This window comes from Bufo bufo, chromosome 3, assembly GCF_905171765.1.
Source record: "Bufo bufo chromosome 3, aBufBuf1.1, whole genome shotgun sequence".
Lineage (NCBI taxonomy): Eukaryota > Metazoa > Chordata > Amphibia > Anura > Bufonidae > Bufo > Bufo bufo.
In genome coordinates, this window is record NC_053391.1 from 651,986,663 (window position 1) to 651,997,580 (window position 10,918).

Sequence of the window (10,918 nt, forward strand, 5' to 3'; positions counted from 1 at the left end):
ACCTACTCTCAAAGCTAAAATTCTCCAATAAATGTCTATCTCTCTCTCTTGTTCACTCAGTGACTGGATTTAAAGACCTTTTCTCTACTAAGGCTAGTTCTCTAATCAAGGGCTGTTTACTGCTCACTTCTCTGTCTGGTTCTCTAATCCACTCCCGCTGAACTCTGAACCTGCAGCTCCATAAGCATGTCATGGAGAAAAAAGAAGCAATGCAGACCCTAGTTCATAGTTTCCACATACATAGCCTGGGTTGGACTGTTGGAGCAGTTAACCAAAGTATCCTTGTTCCAGGGCCCTACGTAGGGAATCATCTGCAGAGGAACAACCCCTCACAGATGGAGAATTCGTTCAGATGAACAAATTGATTTGTACAAATCGATGTGCCAGATGCTGCACTTCATTTATGACGATGTATGCCATAAATTACATTTACATCATAAATTAGGTGCAGGCGTAGAGCTGTGTTTCAAGAGTTTCTACTTTATTAAAGAAAGCAGAGGTTAATAAAAGCGATTTTCTAGATCATTTCGAACTGAAGACGTACTGTAGTCAAACATTTATGTCATTAACTCATTAAAAACACGATCTGAAATTAGCATCTTCTTGGCTATACGCCTAGACCGTCTCCTTAATCTTAACTGTGGGTGCTAGCCACATGCTAGTATTCCTTAATGCTTGTTAAGATTCATTTATAATGAGAGATGGTGGAGGATAGGAGTGACCTTGAAGTTATAGTAACTTTCCACAAGAAGCTCACAGTTCATTAATGTAAAATGGCAGTATGAAGTACAAACATGGAGTCTTAGACCTCACAATTCCCCTATTTTGAGATATTCACTCACCACAGGTGTCAGATACACATACTTCAGCTGGACACTCCCCTTGCTGCTGGATTCCCAGATTCTGCATATCTGCACCTGTGCGAGGGATCATCTCAACATGTCTCATAGTCTTTTCTACCTTTGTTCCTGTTACACACTCTGCTCAAGCACATCAATGTGAGCTTAATTACAATGTAAATGAGTGCAACAATCAACAAAATCTGTATTATTCCCTGTTTATACCCATAAGCCACCCACCAACATTTTTAAACCAGTTTGCTGGATTCAAGAAAGAGAAGGTATCTGACTACCAAGAGTCCTTGTCAGCACTATGTGCATCCAGCCATTTATCTCTCATTTATTTCATCTTTCCGATACCTGCTCTTACTTGAAGGTTACCTTGTGGATCTATATAATGACAACAAGCAGATCATATTATTTGACACATTCTTCCTTCCTTAGCAGTCAGTTAGTCTAAAACTAGAGTATGCTGGTTAGTAACTATGATTAACTGAGATTGTACATCATTAGCTTGGTTTACAATGCCTAACACATCCCATATGGGGTCATTTAGGTAGTCAGTGGAGTTAAACTTAAAACTCTAATTTTCTGGTCTTCAGATAGATAAGAAGTCTCTCCAATTTATGTCAGCAAGTTCTAACCACAGTATTGGAATCGCTAAATAAGGCATAGTCTTTGAACTTACAGGACTGTGAGTATAGATCCAATAGTTTTTATAATTGTCCACATCTGTCATATATTTTTTTAACATGACCTGATGATGCCTAATAAGGGCATTGTCCCAGTCACTTTTTAGGTTCACATGTAGAGCTTGAATGCTACGACCCAGGAGACGCAGTGCAAGGATCTCCATCCTCAGGGTTGGGCACCTTTTTTGCAATGTGAGGAGTGAATCCAGTTAGGCTTTCCTTACACCTTCACAAAGGTTGCAGTTTTCAACAGGACTTGGAAGGGACCATCAAATCTAGACTCAAAGGTTTTCCTCACGTGCCCCTTTATCACCACCCAATCTCCATGCTAAAGACCATGTGTGTGCCTTCTACTGAATCAGGGTTTGGAATGTAAGCAAACACTTGTTTATGAGTGTGATCTAACCTTTCAGTAAGGGCCTTCATGTCACTGACCATACTATCAGTCTGCAACTGCAACTGTTGAAGAAAATACAATCCTAGCCTTGGAGCACTGCCAAACAATACCTCAAAGGGGGAAAACCCTGTCTTCTTGTTCGGGGTGGTTCTTATGGAATATAAGGCTAGAGGCAAACACTCTGTCCATGGTCTACCTGTTTCCTGCATGGCTTTCTAAATTTTCTGTTTTATTGTCCAGTTCAAGCGTTCGACACGGACGCTGTTTAGTGGGTGGTATGCCGTATGGACAGCTTGGGTAACCCCTAAGGCTTGCATAACCTCTCTCATCACTTCACCTGTAAAGTGGGAACTTCTATCTGACTCAATAACTTCAGGAACACCATACCTGCATATCAGTTCACTGACCAGTTTCTTTGCAGTGTTCTTTGCATTTGCCTTAGACATGGGATAAGCTTCCGGCCACCCTGAAAAGAGATCAACACACACAAGAACAAACTCATATACTCCTACCTTAGGCAGTTGTATATAGTTTATCTGCAGTCTCTGGAACGGGTAAAATGGCCTAGGAGTGTGCTTGCTTGGAGTCTTCTCCACTTGGCCGGGGTTGTACAATGTACAGACCATGCATCCTTGTACAAATCGAGCGGCTACTGCAGAAAACCCTGGAGCAATCCACCTTTCATTTACCACACTTACCATGGCACCTTTCGACAGATGTGTAGGCCAATGGGCCTCCTGAGCCATAGCTGGGTACAGAGGGCGTGGTAGACAAATTCTGTCTTTGTTTCCCCATGGTCCTTGGTCATCTGGCCCAGCCCCTTGCTTGGTCCATAGTTCTTTTTCTTCAGGTGGGGCCTGCTCAGACAATTTGATCAGAGTGTTTTTGGATATATTTTAACAGGTTTTAAGGCTCTTACCGGGCTGGCATCAGCATTCAGTAGCCGGAGCCCAGCTAGCTTGGCTGCCTTATCAGCTATGTCATTGCCTTTTACCTCTGCCGTGGTACACCTTGTGTGAGCCTTTACTTTCACAATAGCAACTTCTTCTGGCAATAGTAAAGAAAGCACAGTCTTTGTTTTTAATGGGCTGACCTACAGAAGTTAAAAGTCTTTAGGCCGCGATATAGGTCCATAGTCATGTGCAATACCAAAAGCATACCTGGAGTCCGTGTAGATGTTCACCTTCTTCCCTTCGGCCATTTTACATGCCTCAGTGAGTGCCTTCAACTCTTGCACAGACATGTGCGGAGGGAGTGGTTCAGCAACGGCTACCTCATGCTGTGTGACTACTGCATATCCAGTGTGGAACCGGCCATCTTCTCCCATAAACCTGCTTCCATCCACAAAATACCCAACATCAGGGTTATCAAGAGGTTTTTCACGCACATGAGAAAATCCAGAAGTTTCTTGTTGCATCAACTGTATACAATCATGAGAATAATTTGCATCTAAATCAGACAAAAGCTACCTGTGCTACCCTCCCCCATTTCTGAATCTGTAATTGGTAACAAAGTAGCAGGATTTAGAGTAGTATGTCTTTTGAAATAAATATTGTCTGGCATGAGGAGGGCACATTGGAGCCTGAGTTGTCTAGCCATGGAAATGTGTTTTGGCTGAACTTGACTAAGAATACCTTGGATGTCATGGTGTTTGTACCACTAGGGGGTAGTCGAGGACTATCTCAGATGCTTTTTCAAAAATGAGCTTGGCAGCCGCCACAGCCCTGACACATGAAGGGGCTCCTCGAGACACAGGATCTAGTCTGACAGAGAAGTATGGTACTGGTCTCTGCCTATCTCCATGTTTCTGGGTAAACACTGCTATGCTGTGTCCCTGGAGTTCTGAACAAAACAGACTAAACGGTTGATCATAGTTTGGGATTCCTAATGCCGGTGCAGACAATATTGCTAATTTCAGAGTGAAAAAGGACTCGATTGCATTTTCCGTCAGACAAAAAGGTTCTAATGACAGGCAATCATAAAAGGCTGTATAAGCATGGATGCATGCCTTATCCAGGGTTTGCAGTACGAGACCAGACCCCAAAACATACTGAGGGGTTTTGGCCCCTGAGGGAGTTTTCAGTCCTTCACTGCTTGTTTTCTGTCCTCACTAAGGTACCTTGCACCCTCTGAGAGATAATGTCCCAGAAATGTGACCCTTGATTGGCAATATTGCAGCTTGTTTCGGGAAACTTTGCAACCACTTTCTGCAAGAAATATCAACAATGACAGCGTGTCTTCCCTACAGCTTTTCCAGTTTTCTGAACACAGGAGTAGATCATCAACATATTGAAGTAACACAACATCATCAGGAATTGACCAACCAGATAAAAACTGACTGCAGGGCCTGCGGATACATATTAGGCAAATTCTGTGCTCCCTGGGGTAAAACTATTGAGGCATATTGATTACCTTTAAATGTAAATGCAAACAGATATTGACAATCAGAATGTAGGGGAACACTGAAAAATGCATTTGCTAGGTCTATCACAGTGAAACTTGTGGCAGTTGGTGGCACCTGGGACAACAAAGTGTGTAGGTTTGGCACAATGGGAGTCTGCAGCATCGTTACCTTATTGACCTCCCTAAGATCATGAACCATCCTGTATGTTAATGGTTGTCCTTTTACTGTCTTCTTCTTAACTGGGAACAGAGGTGTGTTTGCTGGTGAACTGGTCCTTACTAAGACCCCTATTCTCTCATACTGCTTCACCTGTAAGGCCACTGCTTGTTCTTGGGCATGACTTAAGGGGTGCTGTTTAACACAGGGTGGTTGGCAACCTGGTTTGAGATGAACCATGAAAAGTGTAACATTAAGTTTCCCAATGTCGGGGCGTGGCCTGGCCGGGGATGTGAGTGGCAGCAGCGAGTGTTAGTTCCCGTTTTTCACAGCAAACAGCCTGCTCCATGGGCTTACCTGAGCCTCACAGGGACCGGCAGCGCTATCTTCCTGCCGGCTGTTGTTGTCCGGTGTCCGTCTGGAGGGGTCCGATGGCCGGTGGTGCACAAGATGGCGCCGGCACACTCTCCATGGCCAAGAAGCAGGTCAGAGCAGGAGGTATGCCGGGAGCTGCTAGGGCTGCAGCGAACTCCAGGGAACCGTTGAAGATGCCAGAGCTGCAGGGACCTTATGTGGAGGAGACTGGGAAGAGGAACCCTCAGGCTACTGCAGGAGGAGCCCATGAGGACACTGTGGAGGTTGGTGTGGCAGGGACAGAGGAGGCAGCCCTGATGGAGGAGGAGGGGGCCATGTCTTCCCTGAGTGCAGAGCCAACTCTAAAGGATATCTTCAGGGCAGTTACTCAGTGTGGAGTGACCCTGACAACACTACAGCAGCAAATGGGGACCCTGAAGCAAGAGCTTACATTTATTTGCCATGATCTACAGAAAGTTAATGAAAGAATGGTGGAGGTGGAGGGTCGTGTCAGTGAGGTGGAGGATAAGCTGCCCCCTTTACCCAGGGCATCCCGCACCCATGACCAACAGATCTCAGCATTGATGGCCAAGGCGGATGATATGAAGAACTGTCTTAGACGCAACAATGTACGTCTTCTGGGGATCCCTGAAAAAGTTGAGGGGCAGGATCCTACCTTGGACTTTGAAACATGGCTTAAGGACGTCTTTGGCACTGGCGTGCTTTGCCCTCTATATGCGGTGGAGCGGGCGCACCGAATCCCCACCAGACCGCTGCTGCCGGGAGCACCTCCACGACCAGTCCTGATTAAACTACTCCCCTACAGGGACCGGGATACCATTTTGAGGGCTGCCAGAAACCGCCCCGACATCACCATCAATGGGAAAACAATTGCCTTTTTCCAGGACTTTTCTTCCGAGGTCCAAAAGAAGCAGAGCCAATTCCTGGATGTCAAGCGGCGACTACGTTCCCTGCAAGTGCCCTATTCCATGATGTACCCAGCACGTCTGCGGGTGGCTGCTCTGGGATCTGTTCATTTCTTCACTACACCAAAAGCGGCGGCCACGTGGATCGACCAGCATGAGCGGCAGCTGCGACAGGAGGAGAAATGTTGACAGTCCATTTATTTCAAGTTTGTACCCTTGGCTGCTACCAAGCGACCTGTTGGACAGATATTCCTCTACTGTTCCACTGCTGAACTGCCCACGGAGCGCAAGTATCCTTTTATGGCTGGGGACAATCTCGCTCAGCGGAAGTAGAGAGTTTGAAACGTTACTTAGATGTCCGGTTTCATGGAGGACTTGTGCCTCGGCCTGTTAGTTGATGCAATGCAGGCGCAATTTTTGGGTTCTGTTTATTGTTTCTTTTTTTTTTTTCTCTGGGGATTTTCTCTACCATGTTAATGTTGATGCTCTGTATCCGTGATACCATGCCTATCTGTTGGTGCAATACCGCCGCTGTATTGCCAGTACCTACAATGCTCCTAATACATTATGTTATCAGCTAGGACATGTTTCTGATGTTCAAGTATGGCTAATGTATTTAATATTGTGAGCTGGAATGTGCGCGGCCTGGGTGACCCATCAAAGTGATTTGCCGTGATGGATTACCTGCGCCAGTATTTCCCCACTATCATATGTTTGCAAGAAACTCATTTTACAAAGGAGGGGGCACAGGCATTTCATAGGTCATGGATGAGTCATACATTCCACTCAGCGTTCTCTAGCTATTCCAGTGGGGTTAGTGTTCTGGTCCATAAATCAATTCCCTTCCGGGTTCAGTCGTCCAGTATTGACCCTGACGGCCGCTTTATCTGTATACACTGCACTATTTTCACGCAGGAGTACCTGCTCGTATCACTATATATACCTCCACCTTATAGCAGTGTGGCGTTAAGAGGCACCCTGTCATTTATTAATAGTAACCCTGATATACCGGTTCTCATGGTAGGGGATTTCAACAATACTATTCATCCGTACTGGGATAGATATGGGGGGGCACGGGTGGATGCCGATGGTCCTGTGTCAGCCTTTGGTAGATTGTTGGAGGAAGTGGCCCTGATGGATTTGTGGCGTGTTCGACATCCTAATGTGCGTCAGTTTTCTTGCTATACCAGATCGCACAAGGCTTTATCACATATTGATCTGGCACTGGGGTCTGAGTTAGTGTGCAGACAGGTGATGGAGGTGAAGTACTTGGCTAGGGCTCTGTTTGACCATTCCCCTTTGTTTCTGTGTCTGGCTGCCACACCCATGATTCCCATCTCTCAACGGCTGTGGACATTTAACTCTTTTTGGTTACAGGTAATTGACTGTTCCTACATTAGTTCTATTATACAGGAGTATTTTAACATGAATGTCGGCTCAGCCGCAAGCGGGGTGGTGTGGGACGCTATAAAGGCCTGCTTGAGTGGGGTGCTTATTCAGGGGATTAGTAGAGCCAAACTTAAAAGCCGACAACTTGGAGAATTTTTGAGGGACAGGGTTGGGGTGACGTAGGCGAATTTTGTGGAGAAGGGCGATCAGTTGTCTTTGTCTGTCTGGAAGGAGGCTCAGGATGCATATAACTCGCATGTTGTGGAACTTTCCTGCACAAAGCAATCCTTTCAGCGACAGAAGTATTATGATGAGGGGGAGAAGGCGGGTAACATACTGGCCCTGGTGGATAAGGCACAGTCCACGTCGGCATACGTTACTACTTTACAGGGGGCAGATGGGATGGAGATTGTGGATAGCCAGGCCATAGTGTCTGTATTTAACTCCTTTTATGCTGATTTTATCAGTCACACCTCAGCTGCAATAGGGAAGATATATCGGGATATCTACAGGGGGTATCCTTGCCTAGGCTGTCAGATTCAGAAAGAGCATACCTTAATGGCCCGTTGCAGTTGCTGGAAATTGAGGAGGTGATGTCTTCTATGGCAAATAATAAATCACTGGGTACTGATGGGCTGGCGGTAGAAATTTATAAGTTTGGAGATGTCTTACTGCCTCAGTTGCTGAGGGTTTACCAGGAGGCCTCGGAGATGGGGGTACTTTCTGCGTCAATGCAAGAGGCCATTATAGTTGTCCTCCCTAAGCCGGGTAAAAACCCACTTCTTCCAGATTCTTACTGCCCTATATCATTGCTGCCCACAGACATAAAGAAACTGGCCAAGGTTCTAGCTATGCACGTCTTGAAAGTTGTTTATTCACTGGTACATATAGATCAGTCTGGATTCTTGCCGGATAGGTCCACGGCGATTAACATTAGACGCCTACATCTAAATATGCAGATTCCGGTGGACAATTCAGGGGATAGGGTCATCTCTTCCCTAGATGCCGCTAAGGCATTTGGGAGTTACTCCGGCCTGGTTATAAATTGGAGCAAATTGTCCCTCCTCCCTATAGATGATGTAGATCACTCCGCGGATTATGCTCGGTCAGGACTGCAGGTGGTGAGTGAATTTAAGTATCTGGGGGTGCTGGTGTCTAGGAAACTCACGGACTATGAGAAGCTGAATTTATCTCCCCTCATAGGTAGATTCAAACTGAAATTGCATGTCTGGTCTAAGTTGCCGCTGTCAGTAGTAGGACGGATTAATCTCATTAAGATGATCTGGATGCCGCAGCTACTTTATCTACTACACAACTCCCCCATATGGTTGCCTCTCAGGTTTTTCCACTCAATTAATAAGCTGTTTAGGGAGCTTATATGGAAAGGGGGCTCGGCAAGGCTAAAACTGGAGACACTGCAAAGGAGTAAAACTGATGGGGGACTGGCTCTTCCAGATCCATGGGTATATTTCTTGGCCGCCCAACTCCAGCATATGCGGAGCTGGGAAAGGGGAGAGAGGGATGCCCAAAATAGGCTACTAAGAGGCTTCTTGGAGGTACCAAATTTATATGAAGCGCTGGAGGCAGATAGGTTGAAACTGTCTGGTGTGGCGTTCCCTACATTGTGTCTCTTGCATAGAATGTGGTGGAAGGTGAGGGACCTACAGGGCATAAAAGGTGTCATGCAGTATACATCCATATGGGACACTCCACGGTTGCCGCATCTAGGCTCCCTGCAGGGAATGGGGGGTTGGTGCCATAGGGGCATTATTAGGGTCCACCAACTTCTAGATAATAATGGTCTCAAAACTTATGAGCAACTTCAGGCAGAAACTGGTTTACTACCCTCAGACTTCTATAGGTATTTGCAGCTGCGCCATGCCTTCCGGGCTGACCATGACGGCGGTATGTTAAGCTTTGTACACCAAAACAAAATCATTGCTCTTATAGACAAGAGGAACTCCTCATCTGGTGTTATCTCTTTGCTTTATCAGGCTATATTAGACCGATTTATGCAGGATAACCCAGTGAATAGTAGGGCAAAATGGAAGCAGAGGTGGGACCATTAGAGGAAAACCAATGGCAGGAGATATTGGAGAGGTCTCCGCAGCTCTCACTCAGTGAAGCCCACAGGTTGTCACAATTATATTTGATCCATCGGGTTTACAGAACTCCTCAGTTTCGGTTTCACATTGGACTGGATGTGGGGAGGAGGATGCGGGTGTGTTGCACATGCTGTTGTCATGCTCGGCCTTGGAGGGCTTTTGGCGCGTTGTACTACATCTCATTAATTCCCTGTATGAAGTTACACTGGATGTGACCCCATTTGTCTGTGTATTGGGACATGTGGAGAATCTGCCAATCACTGAGCCCAGAAAGATAGCGGTGGCCAGAATGTTATATATGGCTCGTAAGCTGATTGCCCAGCATTGGCTAGATGCATGTAGTCCTAGTAGAACCGAATATATCGCCAAGATTAATTGGCTAATCAATTTGGAACAAGGGGTTTATAGAAATAGAGGCGCTCTGACCAAATTTGAAAAACTCTGGACTCCTTGGATTGATGCCCCAGGGCTGGCGTCCAGGGAATTACAGAGATACCATTTGGGATTAGTATAAGGGGCACTACTGCCCGATATGTGTATATGGCTCAGTGGTTGGCGGTCTCTTGCAGGGTTTAGGGAACGTCTATCTGCTATTTAACAAAGAAAAGTTGTGCCGGGTGACAAATGTCCTTCTACCCATGGAATCAAGGGCTTCAACATATTGGACTGTTGGGAGTGGTGTAGGGAAGGGGCATGTATTTCTTACTTCTTATGTGGGCTTGGTGGTGTACTCGTCTGGTGAAGGGCATGGAGGATAGAGAGCATCATTAAGATGGTTTGTGGGGGGAGGGTATGCGGGGTTGGGGGTATATGTCTGTAAATTTTAAAATATGTTAATAAAAATTACTTAATTAAAAAAAAAAAAGTTTCCCTATGTCCAACTTTGTGGATGCCCACAACTCGTTTGGGACCACCTGTAACTCCTCACAATCCTTGTAATGTAACTGGCATCCTGTCTCATGCTCTAGGTACAACTTGACACAGAACCTCATCCGAGGCTCCTATATCTACCCGTGTGGTACCGTCCTCATTGAAATGTATATGTGCCCCTAGGGCTTGCAACACATCACTGCCCAACAAATTATAGGGAATATTTTCTTTGACTAACAATTTTGTTACAACTGTGCTATCTTAAATTCTCAATTTTAACAGCATTGTTTCTTGAACAAAAAATGTCTCCCCTGTGAAACCTGGTGCAGGTACATAATCTCCACTCATCTGAACATGTTTTGGATTTATCACTGTTTTGGCTGCCCCCGTGTCCACCAAGAAAGGGACTTGTTAATTCCACACTTGTACTGGTATTTGAATTTGACACCCTTGTTTAGCTATACTTGTGGCATTTAAGGACACAGGATTGCCGTGAGGTTCCCTGGGTCTGTTGATTCTCTTGCTGCTGGGGAGGAGCACGGCAGTTTCTCCTTATGTGCCCTGGCTTTCCACAGCTGTAACATTTGAAATCATTCCTCCTCTCAGGCATACAGGCTTTGAGTTTAGCCTGCAAGGCTGGTCTCAGTCCTTCCATGAAGGCAGACGTGAGAAGTTTTTCTCCCATTTGCCTTGTGGCATCCCACCCCATGTCAGTCCAGACAGTTCTTAGTCTTGACTCAAAGGAGACTACATTCTCTTTAGCCTCCTGCACTACGTCCTTCAGGC